This window comes from Orcinus orca, chromosome 1, assembly GCF_937001465.1.
Source record: "Orcinus orca chromosome 1, mOrcOrc1.1, whole genome shotgun sequence".
NCBI lineage: Eukaryota > Metazoa > Chordata > Mammalia > Artiodactyla > Delphinidae > Orcinus > Orcinus orca.
Genome location: NC_064559.1, coordinates 107,469,909 through 107,493,838, shown reverse-complemented (window position 1 = coordinate 107,493,838; position 23,930 = coordinate 107,469,909). Strand labels below are relative to the sequence as shown.

Here is a 23,930-nt window from a genome sequence, read left to right as displayed (position 1 = left end):
TAAGGTCCAGGGACAGAGAGACACACTTGGGCCCCAGAAATAAAATTAACTTAAGAAAAAGGGAAGCCTGCTCAATATAAGAGCCAAAAGAATTACAGCGGAGGTCTGGTGTTGACATGGCATGGTGTGATTGATGCTAGAAGCTTCTCCAGAATCAACTTCTCGACACAGCAGCCGCGTTTAAGGGAAAGATGGCTGAACACGAGAATGTGAACCTAAAATCTCTATAATCAGGACAGGCACGTGGGGGAACACCGCCCGCCTAACCCAAGTTAGCTTCTAAGCTTGGAGAATCGTCAAAAGCAACAAGATAAACAGCAGTAGTCAAGTGATCAGGTCTTCTGTCTTTAAACTGTGAGTCCTCAGCATTCCCAGATAATTGAGGGTGAGGATGGGGGCAAAGAAGAGGACATTGGATTTCACTGTTCACAGAGTAGGTGGGAGGGGCTTGAAAAAGAAAAGATATTAAACTTCATTGGGACCTCAGGTTGGTGAAAACAAATTTATGATTTTGATGAATTCCAGTGGTTTCATCACTAATTGTTCTGTCGTCACTTAAGAGTACAGGCTTAATGAATACTCAGCCCGCAAGGCTCAAGAAATACTTGTGGGTGCTTCTTCCCTAGAACTTCATCCTGCCCTCAACTGTAGAAAGGGGATAATTCTAAATTGTGTTGGTGACAATCTTTTTACATGTCTAAATTGACAACCTGCTTTATTCTTGTCACTCATCTTCCCTCTTTTTCATCTCCTGCCTTGGTCTTGGAAAAAATAGTTTATGGGTAAATGTTCCACTGGATGACTTCATCTAGGCGTGTGATGAAGAGAGGAAGTGACTGAAGCAGGTAAAGCCACAACAAGAAAAGCTCTAAAATGAAATAGGTTTGCACGAGATCAGTCCACAGCCCTCCCTGCATTACACACTGGGGTGGATCTGCTATCCCTCCCCACACCTGACCTCACTATGTGTCCACCCACAAGCAGGGACGGGCACCAGCCCCCGGTGTCCCTCTTGTGCATGTTAGAGAAGAGGCCCTTCCCCAGAGGGCCTGGGATGCTGGGACCCATGGTTTAGGGATTAGAACACAGTCTGAATTTCAGCCCCTACCGGTTCCCTCTGCTGGAGGGATCCTGTCTACAGGGGTCATCCTGGTCAACTGTGAGGGAGACCCAGCCCCCAAGCTGCTCTTCTGTGATCAGCCTTCCCCTTCCAGGCCTCCCTGGGGCTCCTTGTGGACACCTAGGGTCCAGAGCCAGGGGATTCCCAGCTCCACCATTTCTAATCTGTGTGATTTGGGGCCCATCAGTTCACCTTCCTGAGTTCCTTTCCCCTTTTGTAAAATGGGCATAGGGTTGCCTCTCTCCCAAGGCTTTTGTGAGGGAACTCTGACTCTGAGAGATAACTCTGAGGGATAATCTGGGTATTCTAGGCCCACCCCCTCATGTTTCTATTGATAATCCCATTTTATAAGATTGAGGATTAGGAGATAATTCCAAGACTTTGAGTCGGAAGGGGCTTTAAGAGTGAGGAAGGGGTGATTGGATACCAGCTGGTCAGGCCTTGCCAATGGCAGGACTTCTCCGTGGGTGCCCACTGGAGCTCCGGTGTCGCCTCAAATCCCCCTACTACAGGCTTCACTGCAACATCCACCCCTCCGCTGGCCAGGCCAGCGGTCCCCACTGAGAGCCTCTAAGGCAAGGCGGGGTCTTGTTCCTCCCAAATTCCCCATCAGTCAGCACTCACATGGGCTTGTCACCAAGCAGGCCCTCAGTAACCTGTGCTGGGCTGGACTGAGTGGCACTGTAGCCTTGGGGGATGTCAGTGTTCCCTCACGGTCCTCCACTCTACTGCAGACCCCACTGGCAGCTTGGAAATCTTCCCAGAAAATTTAGATGCTGCCTCTTCTTTGACTTTCATGAGTTGTGTGAACACCACAACCTTCCTCATCTTTGTCCAGCCCATCCCTCCTGGACCATGGCACGTACAGTCCAAGAAGGCAGAGATCCAAGAGAAGGTGCCGCGGCACACTCAGTACTGGCAAGTTCTTGGATACTCTGAAACTCTGACTTAGCATCCCAGCAAGAATGGAAAAAGATCTGGGGGCCAGAGAAGAGTCCCAGGAATGGCCTCATGAGCCCAGCTCTAAGCAGCGTCCCGGGGCCACCTTCTGAACCCAACCTTCCAGCACACCAAACTTCCTCCTGAAAAGCAAAGCTGAGAGTAGAACGTTTGAGACGTGGTCTTTTAAGTGAGGCTTACTTGGGGTAACCAGACTCACGGTGGTGTGACCCTGTGCAAGAAAATTAACACCTCTGACCTTCATTCTTCATCGATTCACCTGCCCCAGGGGCCCAAAAGTACCACAAAAAAAAATTTACTTTTTTACCCAGATGCTAATACAACTGGGTATTCACATAATGCTTAATTTTCCCACAAGGACATTTTTAGATTTTCACAATACCCCGAATGTTTGTTTTGTTTTTGCAGGCTTTACCTCTATCTGTAGTCAAAATCAATCAACAAATACATAAATACTTACAAATTCTAAAATAAATGAGTGTAGGTTACCTGATGTTGGTGTGTTCCACAGATGCAGTCTAGACTCCATGCAAACCTCCCCCAGTGTCTACCCTTTGTCTTTAAGTCAGTAACCGAGGAGGGTCACAGTTCTGAATTCAGATCAGGCCCCATGCAGTTTGAGAGCCTGCCCTCTTCCCCTGGCTTCTAAACTATATTGTGGAGTCAGAAGTTTTAAGACATTTATCCTTCTTTGCTTCCTATCACAGCCACTTGATATTTTAGGCATTTTCCACCAGGGGGCTGAAATCACGGAGATTTAAAATATCAAAGACGAAAGGACTTTCTAATGAGGAGGCCAGTCTGTGGTTTGGATCTGGAGCTCAGGAAAGCCGAGCATACTTCCTCTTGAACCACTGATTCTCTGCATGGAAACAGCAGATCTTTTTCTGTAAAGGGCCAGATCATAAATATTTTAGGGCTCGTAGGCCACACAGTCTCTGTCTCAACTACTCAACTCAGTTGGGGTAGCGTGAAAGCAGCCCCGACGATATTACAGCAAATGGATGTGGCCTTGTTCCAATAAAACGAGTTACCAAAATAGGCAGCAGGCCAGATTTGGCTCAAGGGCTATAGTTTGCAGACCTCTGCTTCATACCATCTGCGCCTCTTAGTATAAAAACAGACATACTGAAATATTTCCTATGGCTGAGGCTGGCTCCAACTCCACACCCACCCTTGTCCCTGTCCAACCCCAGGGTTATGCCTTAGGAAGATGCCTTGGGGTAGATGGGACCAGTGTGGTCCACCTCTAGCACGATGCCTGGCACACAATTGGCACTTGATTTATTTTCCGAATAAACAGTAATTTAATTAATTGGTTGATTTCTGGGAATGTGAGTTTGCCGTTTGTTTATCCAAGAGTACTCTCAGTCTCCAGGTCAGTCACCAGCTTCAATGTCCGACCTCACGATCAACCTTCTTTGCCAAAGTCAGTAGTAAGAGCGATTACTACTGGGGGCTATTATCTGATCAATTCAAATAGCAAACCCAGCTGCTTCGGGGACCAATGTGCTCCAGACACATACTGAGTTTCCTGATCTTCTTGCCATGAACCTTCCCTGTGACAAGCCGTCTCCCATCCCCTGGGGCCAATGGCATTTGGGGAATCAGTGACCATATGACGCTGATGGTTTCTAAAACAGATGGAGGGTCTGCCTGCATCTGAGCATCTTAGAATATCTTATTCTTTTTGCCCCCACTGGTCAGTCCTGTCACAACTGTACTCTTGGCGCCTGAGCCAGGTTTGGAACTGAGCAGAAAAGGCCACTTAACAAAAGGAAGAGGTGCCTCACTATCTCCCATGACTCCTCCATCACCTTTGCCTGAAAGGCACATCTAGCTTGAGGGCTGCTGGGACAGACAGATTTCCCACTCTGCCACATATTTCCAACATTACTTGCTGCCATGACTTATCATCTGCGACTTGACATGCCCCACACATGTGGGCATGTTGTACACACTAAGACACGCTTCCTGCATTAGGAGATTCTCCCGGATTGAGGATATTTTCCTGCTGAAGTGAAGACTGGATTGAGGTATTCAGATTGATCTCAACGTCTGGGGGTCTAGAGTAAGTCTGGAACATCTTCTTCCCTTTAGGGGTCCATCCCTGTTCTGAAGAGCAGCAGCATTTAAAATAAGGCCTCAGTCTGGCCCAAGACAGGCCAGAAGGAGAGCTTGCTGTCCCTGCCGTGGATGGCGGTCATCTCCCTGAGCAACCCTGGCCTAAGCCCGGCTTTCTCCTCCCCCTTCCACATGGGGAAGGCTGTGGGCTGTAGCTCACGGCTCACCTGGCACGCCTCCCGTTGATGAAGGGCTGGATGGAGACTCTGAGACAACCTGATGGATCATCTCATAAACAGAGCCCGCAGGAAGAAAAAGAAAATTATGCCAGCAGAATGCACTTATGAGAAATAGATATGTGCGGTGCAGGGAGAAATGCTTTGATATTAAAATTTTCTGTAAGTTAAAAAGGCATGAAAAATGATACCGACCACTAACTAATCAACATTCCTTTGTGAATGCAGCTTCAGTTCCTAACCAAAAACACATCCCTGCTATTGTCTTGTCTGGATCCAGATGCAAACATGATTAATTAAGTTTCATGTGAGGAGTGGGAGGGGGATGGTCGGGACGGATGGCTTGCTGAGGATCTTTTTTAGTTTTTTGTTTTTTGCGGTACGCAGGCCTCTCACTGTTGTGGCCTCTCCCGTTGCGGAGCACAGGCTCCGGACGTGCAGGCTCAGCGGGCATGGCTCACGGGCCCAGCTGCTCCGCGGCATGTGGGATCCTCCCAGACCGGGGCACGAACCCGTGTCCCCTGCATCGGCAGGCGGACTCTCAACCACTGCGCCACCAGGGAAGCCCGAGGATCATTTTTATACACAGGCCTGGGGAGACTCTCTAAGGCTGGTTGCCTTACTCCACAAGGCAGGGCTTACGATCTGTGCGCTGACAGCCACAGGGTGTGGCGAGGAGTTGCTCCCAGACCAGAGCGGCTCTCCAGGCAGTAAGGAGAGGCCCTTGGCAGAGTCCGTTGCTACTGCCCGGCGCAGCATGGCAGAGTAGCAGAAGCACGTGAGACATCTCGTCAGGAGACCTGGGCTCCACTCTCCACACTACCGAGTAGTTTGGGACTTTGAGCAAGCTGCCTCCATTTCTGCAGTTTTTGGTAAAATGGAGGGTTGGATTAAATGTTGCTTCAAGTCTCTTCCACGTCTGACTTTTTATTCTGGTGCCTGAGGTCCTTCCCTCATAGCGGGTGTTTATCGATTGATTACCAAGTGTGGCAGCGGTTGTCACCTTGGGGCCGAGCAGCCTGCTGATGGTGGGGCTGAAAGGTGCCCCAGGTGGGCATCTCTGGTGCCAGTGGTTGACTGCAGAGATCGGAGCTGCATGTCAGAGGCCAGAAGATTTGTTTTCTGATCACGGCTCTGCCGCACCAAACCCGGTGACTCTGAATGAGACATCTGATTGCTCTGCAGCCTCAGGTCCCCATTTGAAAACAGAAACACCAGGTCCAACTTACCCTGGGGTGTCGTAAAGCTGAGTGGTGACACTCAGTTCTGTTCTTGTGCTAGCTGGTCGCAGAGGACGGTGACACGGTGCAGGACCATGTCATCTCCAGGAGTCTGCTCCCCAGTAAGAGCTGTGGGTCCATGTTCACCGGAACTGAGTGGTTAAGGGGGTGGGGTCTGGAGTGAGAATGTCTACATTCAGATAAACTCTCCCACTATCTGAACCATTAGGCAAGTTACAAGCCTCCTTTGGGCCTCATTGACCTCATCTGTAAAGTGGGAATCATACTCATAGTAAATACCTCTTAGGATTGTTGTGAATATTAAGGGAGCTAAAACATAAAAAATGCTACTCGTGGCACATTCGGCAAGTGCTAAACGTGTGTTAGCATTATTATCAAGGGCCCCTCCTCAGCCTTGGGCACCCACCCAGTGTCCCTTTAGTATGCCCTCAGTCGTCTCTTTGCTCAGGGGAGGGTAAGTGGAGCTCACCCAACCTTCAGCTACACAAAGCGGGCACATTCATTCATTCATTTAACAGTTATCACTGGGTACCCACAATGTACCAAGCCTCGAGCTAGGCTTTGGGGAGACCATGTTACATGGAACCTCCAGCTCGACTGAGCCCTGGGCTCACCAGAAGAGCACACAGTGGGAGCTTTCCCTGCATGGTGAGCAGAAGCAGGCTTGTGCAGAGGTGAGAGAGTTTTATAAGGTCTGTTGGACCCCAAGGTGGTGTTGGTGCCAGGTATAACACCAAAAGCTTCCCATCAGACTTTAAAGCCCTAGCGGAGGGACTTGAGCCAGAGTCAAGACTAGGGGTGAGTGAACTATTTCATCGGGGGATTTACTGCCTCCTTCTAAAGCCAACTGATTCCACTAGTATTTACCCCCTATGGATATTAACTGGGAATGACCAACTGTTTAGATTACTCAGCCACACCCTCTCAAACATTAGAAATAAATTGCCCAGTTCAAGTTCTATGATGCTTCTCAGTTCCAGAGGAAAGAAGATGGCTTTTACATGTGTGTTTTTGTCCCTGGGAGCATCTATGAAATATGCAGCATTCTTTTTCCTATCTGGGAAATCACTTTGAAAATATTATCTCTAATCCATCTTCATGTTTTCAAGAGGGAGTTTATTTTTCCCATTTCCCAGATGGAGTGACTGAGAGCAGCGTCAGGAGATCACTTGCTCAGAGACCAAGAACCACAGGAGGAGTCAGTGGTGGAGCTGAGAATGAGTTCTTATTTCCTACCTCACAATCCATTGCAACCCGGGAATGACCTTTCCGAGCAATGTTAGAAACATGAACACATGAAGTGGAGATTTGGACTACAATCCCTTGGACCATGTCCAGGACACTAAAATGAGTGTCCTGCTCCTGTGAAACACATTCTAAGAATTATTTACTGTTCTGAATATAATTTAAGGTAAAGCAGACCTTCCATGGAGGCTCCAGGTGAAGCCCAGCCCCCCTCCCCACCCCAGCCCCATGAACAACGATTTTCAATTCATGTCAGCAAAGGCTTAATCCCTTCGAAGTACAGGGCACTGCTCTGCTGGATGTTTTACAGAGGAGCCAAGATGGGAAGGAACAGCATGAGGATAGCTAAAGAGATGAAATTTTGGCTTCAGCCTGTGCATGAACCAGCCCTGCATATGCGTGTCCTGTGCTCCAGCTGACCTCTCAGGAACCTGAAGCAGCTGCCAGGGACCTTCCCATCCTCATTCTAGAGCTGTTCCTACTCCCCTCCAGTTGCAAACTGCTCCTCATGTCAGGCTGCTTCTCCTGCCCTTGGCCTTGGTATTGGTGTTTGTGCTGGGGTTTCCCTCCTCCTCTTTTTGTTCTCAAGGTCTTAGGTTTGAAATCACCCTCTAACACACACGTACACACTCCTAGGAATCTGTGCCTTCATTTTCCTCCTTTGTGGCCATGTCCCAGCACTGAGCCTCTTGTCTGGGTGCGCAGAACCAGGGCTCGGGGCATGTACGGAACAGGAGAGGGACCCCTAGGCTCTGGAGTCAGAGTCCTGATATGAGAGCACCTTCCTTTTTACTCGAGAGGTCTTAGAAGAGAACTGGCTCACAGCTTCAGGGCAACTTCCTGCTTATCTCCCTGACTCAAGGTCCCGCTAGTCCTTGAGCGTCTCTGAACTGCCCTGAGCTTCCCTGGAAGTGGCTGGGTTCCTGGAAGTCTCAGGTCTGTGTCTGCACAGGTTCAGATCCTCCCAGACCCTGGGAGAACCCAGCTCCCTCTCACCAGCTACAGATGATTAACTTCTTTGAGGCTCCATTTTCTTTTGCGTAAATTAACAATACCTTCTGCATGTACGGTGAATCAAGCAATATGGTAAAGATGTTCCCACATTCTCTTTAATACTCACAGCAACCCTGCAGGCACATTCCCTACTTTATGGATGAGAAAACTGGGTGGCTCAGGGGAGTTAAGTAAAAACCCAAGTCACGCAGATACGGAGTGACAGAATGATAGCTGAAAGACAAGAATGGAAACCTAGATAGGTCTCATCTAGGGTCTGCATATCGTTCAAAAAGAAGGATGATATTGTTGCTGTTTTCAAAAAATGGATGACTTACTAGAGAGGATGAGAAAAGAACTGGTTGAGTTTCTCAGAAAGATCGAAGAAAGTCACCTCTTTACCATATGCATATTTGAAAACTGGCAGAAGCTTACCTACATTCTTTCTAGAAATAACCGTATTGGCCCTCTAATGTCTCTTCTTATAAGGGCATTAATTCCCACCCTCATGACCTCATCTAAACCTAATTATCTCCCAAAGACCCCATCTCCAAAGATCATCACATGGGGCTTAGGACTTCAACACACGAATTTTAGGAGGATGCAGTTAAGTCCGTAGCAGGTATATAAAATTATTTTGTCAAATATCAGATCACAGCTAAGTGTCTCTAAGTTTCTTTAAGGGATTGCTATTATTATTGAAATCCTATTTAATTTAGCTTTAAACACCAGAAGTTCACAGACTCTTCTCCTTGTAAATTACCTGTTTATGTTGGCTTCATGATCAGCTTTTGTTTCAACATCTATAATTGCTTGAGTAATCTTATCAGAATGTCTGGTAACTTTTCTCCTCCCATTTTATTTGCATGACCTTCAACAGTAAGGTAGTTTAGTTGGGTGGACGATTGGGGAAAACTATAGTTGAGATTTTAGTCAACTTTACAGATACTAAACCACTTTCAGAAACATTACCTGACAATTTTTGTAGCAAACTTAAGAGAAAGGTATTTTTATGAGCCTTGTTCCTAATTTGAAATGAAAAAACCCTGACTCAAAGGGATTCAGTGACCAGGCAATGAAGAGGCAGTGTCCGGACTTCACCCAGGTCATCTCGTGTCAAGGCCAATTCTCTTCTCCTTAACCCACAGATGCCTTTTTAGAACAAAAAAAAACCTCCTCCTCACCAGGATTACTGGACAGCATGCTCTCTACTGGGGGTCTGAGAATGGAGAGGACCTATGTCTTACAACCTGCATGAAGTCCAGAGAGAGACTGCAAGCATGACCCATTGTTAAGTATCAACAGTGAGGTAGAAATGGTGGCATAACATAATGGAGTGAGAGGCTACTCTGAGTTTTCTGTATCCCTGAAGGGCTGTGGATGACCATCTGAAAATACCCAAGGCTCCTGAGGGAGATACAAAAGATATCTGGGAGAGAGGAAGCCCATGGGTCCTTGGGACCAGCACGAGGGAACGCCACATCAGGAGCATGCAACCCATGAACAGGACTGCTGTGAAGTTCTAGGAGGGTGCAGTTGCATCTCAGAGGACGATTGATGTGTGCGAGTGTATCTTGGATGGTTACAGGACAGGGTCCATCTGAAGCAGCCAGCCATCAGAGCACCAAGGCAAATCAAGGCTGAGAAGTAGGTGCCCAGACTCCACCCCTCCCCAGCCCTCAACACCATGTTGGCAAGTATGACAGCAGCCACGCAGTGGTTGGATAGCCCTCTCCCTACTGGCCCAAAGACCAAGCAGGGAGAAGGTGAAAGAGGGAGAAGGAAATCTCACCTGTGACTCAGTTGTAACCCAGGATGGCTTGGAAATCACTGAATTTAACTGGTTTTACACAAAAATAATTACACTAACATTTCTGTAACAGTTTGATTGAGGACTCAAGATAGAAAGTAAGCCTAGAAATAGGAAAAATAAAAGTCCTTTTTTTTTGCCCACCTGAGTCTGTGTTTTGTGAAGTGAATAGTTGTTACATTAGCTATTGTTTATGGTTATCCAGTGTCAACGTCATGCCAAGTACTTTATTCATGTCATCTCATTTGATCATAACAACTCTATGATGTATGTGTTTCTATTCCCACTACATAAGGCCAGAGAGATTAAGTTCCCTACCCTGTTCACCCTGCTAATCATCAGTAAAGCCAGGATTTGTATCTGTATTTATATGACTTTAAAACATACGTTCTTGGGATTAGAGGGAAGAATTTATCAAGGCTAACATTTGTACCTTTGAATTTTAAACCATGTAACGATATTGTTACCTATGTAATAATAAATACAATTAAAACAACAAAACTAAAGCTAATGTTTGTTAATGATTGTTTATTGAAGTATAGTTGATTTACAATGTGTTAATTTCTGCTATATATAAAAGTGATTCAGTTATACATATATACATTCTTTTTTTATATTTTTTTCCATTATGGTTTATCATAGGCTATTGAATAGAATTCCCTGTGTTATACAATAGGACCTTGTTGTGTATCCATTCTATATATGATAGCTTACATCTGCTGACCCCAACCTCCCACTCCATTCCTCTCCCCAACCCCTTCCCCCTTGGCAATCACAAGTCTGTTCTCTATGTCCATGTAAAGCAAATATTTTTTCTACAATACCTTATCCCAGTCTTCGTATCCTCCCTGTATGAAAGCACATTGATGTTCACAAACCATTGAATTCCTTTTCCATCTCTTCTTTACGAGTGTCAATAAAGCACTGACCCCTGAGAACCAGTCTTCAGCTGGGCAGCAGAGCTGTCCTTTCCTTTAATAGAGATGAGCAGGCAGTGTAGGCTGAGATGGCCTTGTGCCCTGGTCAGCAAACAAGACCTGTAATTCTTTCTTTGTTCATTAAAAATGTTTGCTCATTAACCTTTGTGACTCCAGACTTTGGACAATGTGGTGACATGGGAGAGGTATACTGGAAGACCCCATGTACTAGGGGAAGCGGGGGGGGCAGTGCAGGCAGAAGAGTATCCTCTGCTCTCAAATCTCTGCTCTTTTCCAAACACATAGCCAGCCAGCACCAGGGTCTCCTGTCAGATTGTTCATGGCCTTGTAGGAAGAAAGGATACTTCATCTGAACAAGAGACGGGAAACATGAAATCATTGCCCTGGTTGAATGAAGCCTTGTAGGTTAGATTTTCATCACACACCTAACTGTTGGAAGTGGGCGTGAAAGGATTATTCCAAAACAGATTTTAGGAAGAGAAGAAAAAGTACGATACTTGTAATTCCTCTGATCCACACCACTGACCATTTTCCAAATAGGAATCATAATTTCCCTTTCCTCAGTATCTGTAACTATAAACTTTGGAAAATTAAGAAGAAAATAAAAAGGAAAATGAAGGGAAGAAGAGGAGAGTGTCAGAGAGAGAAATCCATGTGTGAGTGGTTTTCATTTGTACATGAAATTATTTGTGTCATCAATTCAGGGTACATTTATGGCTATATCTCTATTAAGTTTCCAGTAGCTCATGCAAGTTGTATTATTGGAGGGTCCAGGATTTCATTTTTTTAATCCTCTCCCCAGCATCTTGCCTACACCCTCAGGTTGTCCATGAGTTCCAGGCGGTTACATGGCTGTAAGAAGGTTTATGATTATCTTCTAGAGAAAGAACTGAGCATCCCCCTCAATCACTGTTGGTCCTTCACGACTTGACGGCTACTCTTGACTTCTGTTGTTGTGATGGCCTTGCCTAGGTCACTATAGTCCTCCATGCAAAGATCACAACTCTTTTTTGTTGTTTTGTTTTTTTGTGTTTTTTTTTTTGTGGTACACAGGCCTCTCACTGTTGTGGCCTCTCCCGTTGCGGAGCACAGGCTCTGGATGCGCAGGCTCAGCGGCCATGGCTCACGGGCCCAGCCGCTCCGCGGCACGTGGGATCCTCCCGGACCGGGGCACGAACCCGCATCCCCTGCATCGGCAGGCGGACTCTCAACTACTGTGCCACCAGGGAAGCCCATCACAACTCTTTTGAGCTCACATTTCCCAGCTCAGCCACTAACCTCCAGGGCGCAAACATTGGTGGCTAAGTGCTTGTGTCTGGAGGAGCTCCCAGCATGAAACTATGCCTAAACGCACTCCTACCCCACTCTGACAGATCACATCATTGGTCTCAATTCTTCACCCCTCCCTACATCCGGATCCTTTGCCATATGTCTTTGTCATTGCCCCACTAAAGGGGCAGAGTATATTTCCCTCCTTCTTAAATTTGGATTTGTCCATGTGACTTGCCGTGACTGACAGAAAAAGGAGGAGGTGACAGTGTGTCAATTCTTTTTTGTTAATATTTATTTATTTACTTGTTTATTTGTTTGTTTAGGCTGTGCCAGGTCTTAGTTGCAGCATGCGAACTCTTAGTTGAGGCATGCGGGATCTAGTTCCCTGACCAGGGATCAAACCCAGGCCCCCTGCATTGGGAGGGCAGAGTCTTGACCACTGGACCACCAGGGAAATCTCAGTGTGTCAATTCTAAGACTAGGCCTTAAGAAGCCTCATGCATTTTCACTTGTGGACTGAGTTGGGCTACCTCAGCCAAGGCCAGACTAGAATAGCTGAGCTCCAACAGACCCATATATACTTGAACAAGCCTGTTGGAGATCAGCACAACCATGCAGCTGAGCCCAGCAGAGATCACTAACCCGTAGTCGACTAGCAGACTCCTGACCTAAATAGTGCTTATTGGTTTTGCCACTCATGTGTGTGGTTGTTTGTTATGCAGCATTAGTGTGGTTGTTGTTAGCTGACCCATGGACCATCAGCTCTGTGTTGAGCTCAGGCCATCAACTTCAATTCCCGCTTTCCTCAAGATAATTTCATTTTCAGGGACTTCATGGATCTTCCCTATCCCTGGCCTAGGTTAGGATTAGCCTGATCCACCTCCAGTGGATCACCATAACTTTGATTCTTGGGACACAAGGTTGAGATCTCAGACCATGTTTTCCCAGAAGGCCCTGGGGATCCTTTTGCAAATAATTCATAACCCCTTGCCAGAGTTCCCCTTCTCAAGGAGATGGGCAGTTTTATGAAGGCTGAAAAGCCAGGAGGTCCAATTATATCCTTCTCTGGAAAATTATAACCTGATCAGCAAACTCTTATGTAACTAACAGAGATTCCTCAGGAGGTGCCTTTACAGAGCCCTGAAATCTTCTCCGGCTGAAAAAAAGTCTCTAACAGTACACTGTGTTATATAGACATAAGTCTTGGGGTGACATCCTATTACACATATAATTATAAGGTAATGATTTTATGGACTAGTTTGACATTCAAGAAAACTGAAGTATAAAGAAGTTATTTTTCTTCCTAATTTTAAACACCTGAGGAAAGACAAAGCCAGGATCAGAACTAACATTTTTAAGTTCTCCATTCAGATCTCTTTATATTTAAAACATGTTGGGGTGTCTGAGGGAGCCCAATATATAACACCCCTCTTTCCTGCCCATGTTCTATACAAATTGACAAATAAAATGAAAGCCTGGCAAATGGAGACAAAAATATCCTTCATTTCTAATAGAGGCCAGGGTGGAGGATGTGGCTCCCTGTTAGCCAAGTAGACCTGCCAACCCTGTACCCCAGTGAGGAAAAAGATCCCTCCCTTAGAAGATTGGAAGAGATTCCTTCCTCTATGTGAGCCACTCACTCCTGAGAGGAAGAAGGGTGGAGCTGAGCTGAGCACGCCCAGATGTTTCAGTCAGTTAAGATACTCCATCCTCCCCTGGGGAAATATGAGTAATTGAGAGGACGGGGCCAAAAGTTACACTAAATGAGCTCCCTTTAACATACAGAAACATCATGAGTTGGGTAAAAATGGTCCTACAATATGCCAGATTTATTTAATATTTACCTAAGCCTTCATTAGAAAAGCCCATATCTCATTTAGCCCACTTCCATAAAGCCAGATAGGTATGTCTTCTGTCTCTGTGTTAACAAAGATGAGAGTAATTTTTCAAGCCTTAAAGCAGACTCTGAGGTACTGTGAGGTGAAGTGAAATGGACTGTATACTGAACCATCTTGAAATCACACCACTATATTCAACCACGAGTTCTGCATCTGTGTGAAGGTGAACTGGCTAACCCAGACACAAGGAAAGCCCTCTGTGTTTCCTCAGTTTGTTAGCTAATAAGAGACTATTTTCTCATAAAGTTGTCATTTCCCCTCCCAGTCTGTCCCCACCTTCGATTGTAGTAATGTTCTTTTAGGCCAAACTGGTTCATCTTCTTCTAGAAGAATCATGTTAGAAGAATCTGGATCTTAAATAGTTTGCCATCTTGGCATATTCACAGTACATTACCTATTCCAGCTGCTTGTTTGCTCCTTGCAGCCAATGCATGGTGCACAATGAACATTTAAAGAATAAGAATTGATAGATGGATTCCCCAGACCTAGGCAGCAAAGATTACCGATTGCCAAAGCCTTTTATAAAGTAGGTGGAGAGCAGGAATGGTTCTCATCATATCCTGTCTCCACCATCTTGACTCATCTACAGTGAAAAAGGAGGAGGGCATGGTGTGGAAATATGTGTGTGTGTGTATGTGTGTGTGTCAAATTGCATTTTTTGGCTACATCTCCACTGAGATGATTAAAGAACTTTAGGTCTTTGCAACCAGCGCAGCCAAAAGTTAGACTATGCTTTGCTTTCCAAATATGGTTCTCATTTGCTTTCAACCTCATTCATTTCTTATTATTTGTCTCTTGGAGAAAAAGGCAGCAAGAAAAATCAACCTTGGGCTTTGTTAATTAAGGCTTGCATTCTTGCTGGTATATTTTAGGAAGACAATCGGTTCCTTTTGCCCCACTCTCTGGAGAACCTTATTATGTGGTTCTGTTCACTCATCAGGCTCTGTGCAGCTTTGGGGCCTGTCCCGGTTGGTCCTTAAATTCATTTTCATATGGAATTGTGGGCATCGTATCTGTTTATAAAACTAATATTTCTCTCTGCAGAGCTCCAGTAAGCAACCACTAGGATAATCTCATAAATCTTCATTGGGAAGAGGACAGAAGCAAGGGTTTTTATCTGACTTTGTGATATTCATAATTAAAAAGAAAAAAAGGTAAGCATTAGATCTCTCACTCTACACCCCCCCCTCCCCCATCTCCCTGCCCAAATACCAAGCATTCTAATTCCGATTCCCTGTTTACTTGGTATGTGAGGTCCTGACCCACTTAAACTCAGTTTCATTCTTCATGATAAACAAAAATAAAGGCAGGGAACTTTGGGGTTATTTTCCAGAATGTGGAACCAGATTAGAGTCAGGAAGAGAAGCCATATGTCTGCCTTCTCAAATCTCTTTTCCTCTTCACATTTATGCCTTCTTGAAAGAAGACTGATGTGGTTTAGTCATTTCACCCAAGCCTCTTTTGTCGTTTCCACCAAAATAAAACTTTCGGGCTGGATGCCTTAGGTAAGAATGGATCCTTGAAGAAGAATCTCCATCTATTTATTCAGCAGATACCGTTCTGCTCAAGGCAGTGGTGTGAGTGTTGTAGGGATTCAGAGATGAACTCACAGCACGTATGTAAGGAGTCCATCCACAGGACAGAAGAGGATGGATACGGAACAGAAAAAGAAGTAGAAAAGGAGGAAGCGGAGGGGAGATTAAACATGCCTCCTTGTGGTGTTTCTCACTGTCCTTGGTTCAGTTGCCTCTTTCTCCACACACCATCACAATTGCTACCCACTTCTCCTCTAGCACTGCAGCCTGATGAAGCCCAGGCAGAGTGAACAGCCACAAAAAGGCCCCATGCATCCAGAGGACGTGTGGGCATGGGTCAGTGGTCAGTTCCTCTTGTTTGGACTGATTGTTGGAATAGCCCTGATGAAAGTGGCCTGAGAAACTGGAAACATGGAATTTCCATCTCTGGGATGAAGAAATTTGCGGGGTTGATTCCTGGGATGCTCCAACATGGAAACATCAGGAAAATGAGGACAGACCAGCAAAGGGGACTGAGAAAGAGTAGCCAGAGAGGTAAGAGGAAACCTGCGAGTGAATTATGTTCTAAAGGAAGAAGGAAGAAGGAGTTTAAAGAAATTAGTGACCTCCTACCTCAAGGCCGCTGACAGCTCAAGAGGAGACCTGAGAATTCAACCTTGGATTTGAACTGCAGGAGGAGAAACGAGAGCCTGATTGGAAAAGAAGGAAAAGTAGAGACAATGATTATAGACATCTCTTTTGAAAAGAAATCCTTGAACATAAAGAAGGCTTTCAGTGTTTGAAAGGTTAGGTTCTCAATTACCTGATCATTTTGATGCTACAGAATAATCGCCTCCCTCCAGTCCAGTAGGTTTGCAGTTTCCTAGAACAACAGTGGTTAACGTTGATTGCACTCCAACTCAGAGCCAGGCACCCTTGTAATCTTGTACACACATTTTTTCATTTATTGGATCCTTCTAGCTCTTTAAAGTAACTGCTATCATTAAAGCCCTCACACAGAAGAGGAAACGGAAGCACAGAGAGGTTCATTGCAGCACTATTTACAATAGCCAGGTCATGGAAGCAACCTAAATGCCCGTTGACAGACGAATGGATAAAACAATGTGCTACATATATACAATGGAATATTACCCAGCCATAAGAAGGAACGAAATTGGGTCATTTGTAGAGACGTGGATGGACCTAGGGACTGTCATACAGAGTGAAGTAAGTCAGAAAGAGAAAAACAAATACCGTATATTAATGCATATATGTGGAATCTAAAAAAGTGGTACAGATGAACCTGTTTGCAGGGCAGAAATAGAGACACAGATGGAGAGAACAAATGTATGGACACCAAGGGGGGAAAGTGGCAGGGGGTGGGGTGGTGCTGGTGGGGTGAATTGGGAGACTGGGATTGACATGTATACACTGATGTATATAAAATAGATTAATAAGAACCTGCTGTATAAAAAAATAAAATAAAATAAAATTCAAAAATAAATAAAATTGTAAAAAAAAAAGCTCCGGCTTCCCTGGTGGCGCAGTGGTTGAGACTCCGCCTGCCGATGCAGGGGACACGGGTTCGTGCCCCGGTCCGGGAAGATCCCACGTGCCGCAGAGCGGCTGGGCCCGTGAGCCATGACCGCTGAGCCTGCGCGTCCGGAGCCTGTGCTCTGCAACGGGAGAGGCCACAACAGTGAGAGGCCCGCGTACAGCAAAAAAAAAAAAAAAAAAAAAGCTCCCCCAGCAAACATCACCTCACACTCATTGACTGGAACAGGATTATATGTCCACCTCCAAACTAAGCACTGGCTTAGAGAATGGAATTCCTCTGAGTAGACTAATCAGCTTTTACCCTTGAGCTGGGCATGGGATCTGGACACACTGCTACGTGAAAGAGCGCAGACACCTGAAAAAAATCAGGGCTCTATTAGCAAGAAAGAAGTTGGGGGTGGGGGCGGTGGGAAGATGAATTTGGTGTGTGCAGCCTACAGTGTCTGATAAAATAACACAGGAAAGTGATGTCCATTGAATTTCATCTCACCCTAGCTTGAATTATTTCATCAGTTCTGGGAACAGAGCTGTGAGGGGATAGGTCCCAGGTCAGATAGGCTTTGACGAGGGAGGGAAGAGAACATGTAGGAGAAGCTGGGAGCATGAGGCATTGCCCTGCTGCCCACAATGCAGTGTGATGTCTAACGAGAGACAAACAGGAAGCCAATGCAGAAGACCTACTACATAGCGGGTGCTGTATTAGGTTATCCACACACATTGTCCTATTTAATCCTCATAAGAGTCCTTCTGAAATACAAACTATAATTCTCCTTTTACAGATAAAGCAATCAAGGCTCAGAGAAGTTGGGTAACTTGCCATGGGTTCCATGGCTAGTGAGTAGCAGAGGGAGAATTCTGTTGGCTGCAGATTATGACTGTAACCTTCCCACAAGGTCCAAGTCTCTAAGGGATATTTAGGGACAGAGCCTCAGCTGAAAAAGTACTTTGTTATGATCTGAGGCTTTGGGCCGCACATCTCTGTGAAGTTTCCTGGTGAGGTAGAACATGTGTGAGCACCAAAGTCTTGTTCGTGCTTCTGGCCTAAGACTTAGGAGCAAAGCAGGCCAGGTGAGCCCCTTTCTCCTGGGCCAGTCCTTTTCAGATGTTTCTACTGAAGTATGTCCAATGGCAGAGGAGGGGGAGACTCAAGTTAGTGTTGTGATCTCAAGAGACCTGGGAAATGAACTGATCTGTACTGATAACAGAGAGTGCATCCGCAAGTCAGCCAAGCTGGGAGTGATGGTAGGGGAAGCTCTCCTCCACCTCCCCACTAGCTGGGCCGTGACTTTCTGGGACAAAGAGTGAGAGAAGCCTCCTCAACCAGACCCACCTTCAGAAAAGGAGAAAATGCAGAGCATAAGCAATACTAGAAAGAAGAAAGGATTTTCATAAATAAGACCAAAGAGTAAGCCACATGACATGGTTCAAGAGGCCACCTTGGAAAATTGGGCCTCCTGGAGCAAGGTCTGGTGGGACATGAGCTTCCGGAAGTGGTTCAGTCTTCCCCAGAGACTGGGAGAAAGGAGAAGTTGTCGGTATAGGAACAAGGCCCATCGGCTGTGTGGAGACAAGAGAAGCCAGTGCAGGCTGGAGGGCCAGTTGCATGCGGGGCTCAGCCTGCAGAGACTGGAGTTCTGGTGGTTCTGGTGGGCCTTCCTACATGTTTTCTTCCCTCTCCTCATCAAAGCCTATCTGACCTGGGTCCTATCCAGGTTGCCCAGCTGTGGTCAGGAGGACCCACAGGTTGCATGTGACCACTCAGGTAGGACCACCTGCTGCCCAGCCTCAGTACCTAGCAGGCCCCGGTAGAGGTGGGTAGATTCCAGAAAGACAAACAATTGCTCAAAACTCTGAGATGGAAATGCCTACCCATTGTTTTAGTTGCAGTAAGATGGGCTTCTTGTGACTGACGTTATCCATGAGCCCTCCTGAAGTTACAGATGGAAAATAGAGAAGCCAGAGTGAGGAGCTATCCGACCCTAGAGCAAAAAAGCTTGAAAGTGCACCATTTCTCTTCTCTACAAAATACAGAGACTTTTAGGGATATCCCCCTACCACCACCTAATTGGGTTCCCTGTTGGGATATAGGAAGAGCAGCAGCAGATGTAGCTGAGAATTCTGCCCATCATCCAGGTCACCTTTCACCCTCCATGCCACCATGTTTGATCAGTTCCCTGACCATCCAGGATTCTCCCAGGACTGCTGCCTGACTGGGATTGGATGAAGCCAGTGTGGGGAACTAGGGTCTCAGCCGGCAGTGAAAGGGGCCCTCTCCATGTCAGCAACCTCTTGAGGAGTGAGTTGACAACCTGGATGCCGCAAGTAAACAGATGCTGTCAGAGAAAGACAAATACCACATGATATCACTTATATGTGGAATCTTAAAAAATGGTACAAATGAACTTATTTACAAAACAGAAATAGAGTCACAGTTGTAGAAAACAAACTTACGGTTACCAGGGGGGAAAGCGGAGGCGGGGGGTATAAACTGGGAGATTGGGATTGACACATACACACCACTATATATAAAGTAAATAACTAATAAGGACCTACTGTATAGCACAGGGAACTCTACTCAATACTCTGTAGTGACCTATATGAGAGAAGAATCTAATAAAGAGTGGATATATGTATATTTAAAACTGATTCACTTTGCTGTACAGCAGAAACTAACACAACATTGTAAATCAACTCTACTCCAATAAAAATTTAAAACAAAACAAAACAAAAAAAACAGATACTGTCTTCTCACTAAGCTCTGCACAAGGGGATTTGTTTACGTGATCTGAAAGAAGCTAGAAATCTTTTTCTCGAAACAAGATGGACTTGAGATTGAGGACATTTTTCACCAGAATTCTGGGTGGAAGCTAAGACAGAGGGAGAGAAAGGCTGAGGAGTAGCAGACTGTCCCAGCAAGACCTCTCCCCATGAGAAATGATGCAGCCAGAGAGCGGGAACTGGACGGCACTTTCCAGGGTTGTGGTGTTAGGAGGAGGGTCAAGTGGAAAAAGTGTTGGAGTCCAAAAAGTCCAGGGAATGTGGTGGAGACTTGGGGGGCAGGCAGGGGAGGTGAGTGGGTGCTATTGACTTGTTGTAAAATTTCAGTAAAATGACCCACTTCTGAAAAGGCTAAGTATGGTTGGATTTCTTATGGAAATATGGATCTGATATGGGGTTCTTGGAGGGGAATCAAGAGGGTCAGGAAAAGAAAACAGTAAGAATATAAGGACAAGAAGCAAGGAAATTCTATGGAGAGATCAAGCTTACTCAGTTCTGGAATTGAGGTATAAGTCACAGTTTACTTAAATCTCCGAAGAGCATGGAGGCTCAAGTGACGCATGGGTTATCTGCATATAATAATGCCGACCTGGGGAATTCCCTGGTGGTCCAGCAGTTGAGACTGTGCACTTTCACTGCAGGGGGCACAGGTTCAATCCCTGGTTGGGGAACTGGGATCCCCCGTGCTGCACAGCACAGCCAAAAAAAAAAAATAATTTAAAAAAATAATAAAAATAAATCATGCTGACCTGGCAGGATAGTGGTGAGGATCAAATCAGCTCTCATTCACTCATTCACTCATTCGTGCATTCACTCATTCTCTCATTCATGCATTCACTCATTCATGCATTCACTCATTCTCTCATTCATGCATTCAGCAGTGATAGTTAACACTTACTGAGTGCTCACTCTGCGTCACACTCTTTTCAAATCACTTGACATGCCTTCCCCCAGCATCCTGATGAGGTAGATGGTTGTTGTCATTTTCCCCAGTTGATAGACACCTCAGAGAGGTGGAAGGACTCACCAATGTCACATATCTAGTGGGCTTTGTATCCAGACCTGTCCTAGTTCACTTTTTTTTTTTACATCTTTATTGGAGTATAATTGATTTACAATGGTGTGTTAGTTTCTGCTTTATAACAAAGTGAATCAGTTACACATATACATATGTTCCCATATCTCCTCACTCTTGCGTCTTCCTCCCTCCCACCCTCCCTATCCCACCCCTCTAGGTGGTTGCAGAGCACCGAGCTGATCTCCCTGTGCTATGCGGCTGCTTCCCACTAGCTATCTATTTTACGTTTGGTAGTGTATATATGTCCATGCCTCTCTCTCGCTTTGTCACAGCTTACACTTCCCCCTCCCCATACCAACAACAAAATACCAACAACAAAATGTTGATCTGGAGAGCAAGTAACACAATGCATGTGACATTTGAATGAGCTGTCCTCCTCTGACCACACTGAAGGATTCTCTCCCAGGGCACCTTAGATACAATTTGGAAGAGGTGCGACCCAAATGCCTTGCTTACCCTCTTAATAAAAATTATTTAAGTAAGTAAAAATTAAAAGGAAATTGCATGGGAAAAGTATTAAACCAGCAGATTCCAATGGTCTTTGAAAATTCCTCTCGCTATCCAGGTATCAGCTTGCTCACTGGCTTCCAAGCTGCATGCCTTTCTCCTCACCCATGGGCCAGAGGAGTGGACACCTTCATGCTGCAGCTTCCACGGGTGTCTGTGCCAGCGATCCTGGCTCCCAGCCTCTCGCACCGCACCCGCCTCCCACCAGGCTGAAGAAGTTCCTCTTCCTTTCCCGGACTGACCACCACCAGGTCTTTTGCAGGGTGCTTGCCCCTCCCCTTCCTGATGGAGAGAAAGGGCCTTGATAACCTCCATAGTCTTTCCTTGGTCACCCTCCTTTCATTACTACTTCGGCACTTACACCTTGACTTCTTCGTCTTGGTGGAAAGCGACTCCTTTTCATGTCTTTGTCTTAGAAAACCTCTGGCCCCAATCAGTTGGCTCATCTTATTCTCTTATGGTAAGTTCTCCCCTTTGTCCACTCATCCTTTCCCAAAAACAACAGCCTCTAGTTCCACGTCCAGCCTCAACTACCTCTCTGAGATTGTTACTCATTTACATATATTTAAATTACATGTAATCACACCTGTATTATGCATCTGTGTGAGTTATCTATGTATCATACACATAAACACATCTAGTGCAGGGCTTGACACTCCGGAGGCCTTTGATTAATGCCTTTGTCTCGTATTCACTATCTGCCAGTTCAGTACAGTAGCCACTAGTCCTATATGTCTATTTAAATTTAAATTTTAACTAATTAATATCAGGTAAGACTTAAAATTCACTTCCTAATCGCACATTTCAGTTGCTCAGTAGCCGCACGTGACTGGTGGCTACTGTATTCTGTAGGAACATCACTAAAGCGCCACAGGGCGGCGCTCCCCTATATCACTTGCCAGTGTCTTTCTGTGTCTCTACATGTTATCATCAGATCCTTGCGAATTCAGAGGAGGCATAGTTTTCCTTCGAGAGGGTGCTCATTTGTTTTCAAGTCTGTTCAGCAAAACCCAAGACCCAGATAGTTCTCAGCACAGACAGAGCCTTATCCTGGGCTCTCAGGGCAGAGTGCAGAGCACTGTTTTCCAGGGGTTGGAAAATCACAGGTTCGCTCTTTCCCATCTTGAGCTCCAGCCCCCCTGGCTTCTGTGCTGGTGCTCTTGAGACTAAGTGAATGGCAGTGATGACATGTTTAATGAAAGGTCAATATTTACGGTCAGTCTGCAGCAGATGTACTCTGTGGGTGGGTGTGTGAGTGGGTGGGTCAGAGAGGCCCTTAGCACAGGAGCTGGGATCTCATCCGTGGTTACGCTCTGGATCTCACCTGGTACGTCGTTATGTGCCTACACTTGACCTGTTGTTGTTCTGAAATCAGAGCAGGTAGGGAACCAAGTGATCAAGATGCCCTCGGCAGCCCTCCGACTCCAGGAGGGCTGCGGTGCACTTGGAGCCACTTTGCTTGTGCTGTTTTGTGAACTCCCATGGAGGCACAGCACAGCCAGCCAGTCTCCTGGGACACTGCTGGCATCTAGTGGAAAGACAGGGCAGTGGCTGGCATACAAATACTGTATGGGTCTCACCGACAGAGGGAGGGTCCCAAGCAGACCCCACTCTGTACTGCAGGGTTTGCATCTCTAACGAGAGTGGTGCCTGCAAAAAGAGAAGCCATGGGAATAAAAAGATGACGCTCCAATTCACCCACAACATAGGTTCTCAGCACCGCCAGACCCAACGCCCTCTTTGTGTTACGTTAGTTTTTGCCCCCTTTACTACTCTAAACTTAAACTCATTGACAAGCAAATCAGTTATGCACATTATTATGAAAATCAATATAATGTCCTAACTGTAATATAAAGGTGAAAACGGTGATTGTTTACTTTTTATTTTTATCTCCATTGATTTTTAATTAATTTATTATTTTTTATTATTTTTTAACATCTTTATTGGAGTATAATTGCTTTACAATGGTGTGCTAGTTTCTGCTGTATAACAAAGTGAATCAGCTATATGTATACATATATCCCCATATCTCCTCCCTCTTGCGTCTCCCTCCCACCCTCCCTATCCCACCCCTCTAGGTGGTCACAAAGCACCGAGCTGATCTCCTTGTGCTATGCGGCTGCTTCCCACCAGCTATCTATTTTACATTTGGTAGTGTATATATGTCCATGCCACTCTCTCACTTCGTCCCAGCTTACCCTTCCCCCTCCCCATGTCCTCAAGTCCATTCTCTATGTCTGCATCTTTATTCCTGTCCTGCCCCTAGGTTCTTCAGAACCTTTTTTTTTTTTTTTAGATTCCATATATATGTGTTAGCATACGGTATTTGTTTTTCTCTTTCTGACTTACTTCACTCTGTATGACAGACTCTAGGTCCATCCACATCACTACAAATAACTCAATTTCGTTTCTTTTTATGGCTGAGTAATAGTCCATTGTATATATGTGCCACATCTTTATCCATTCATCCGATGATGGGCACTTAGGTTGCTTCCAAGTCCTGGCTATTGTAAATAGAGCTGTAATGAACATTTTGGTACATGACTCTTTTTGAATTATGGTTTTCTCAGGGTATATGCCCAATAGTGGGATTGTTGGGTCATATAGTAGTTCTATTTGTAGTTTTTTAAGGAACCTCCATACTGTCTCCATAGTGGCTCTATCAATTTACATTCCCACCAACAGTGCAAGTGTTCCCTTTTCTCCACACCCTCTCCAG

At 45.6% G+C, this 23,930-nt stretch overlaps 1 protein-coding gene across 1 annotated transcript in view; it reads left to right on the top strand.

Annotated features, from left to right (window-relative positions):
* The window catches only part of HAO2 (hydroxyacid oxidase 2), a 213,384-nt gene that overhangs the window by 154,811 nt on the left and 34,643 nt on the right, over nt 1-23,930 (top strand). Inside the window, exon 4 of the mRNA XM_049702286.1 lies at nt 14,822-14,931. The gene's annotated coding sequence lies outside the window, so the exon portion shown is untranslated. The remainder of the gene's footprint in view (nt 1-14,821; nt 14,932-23,930) is intronic.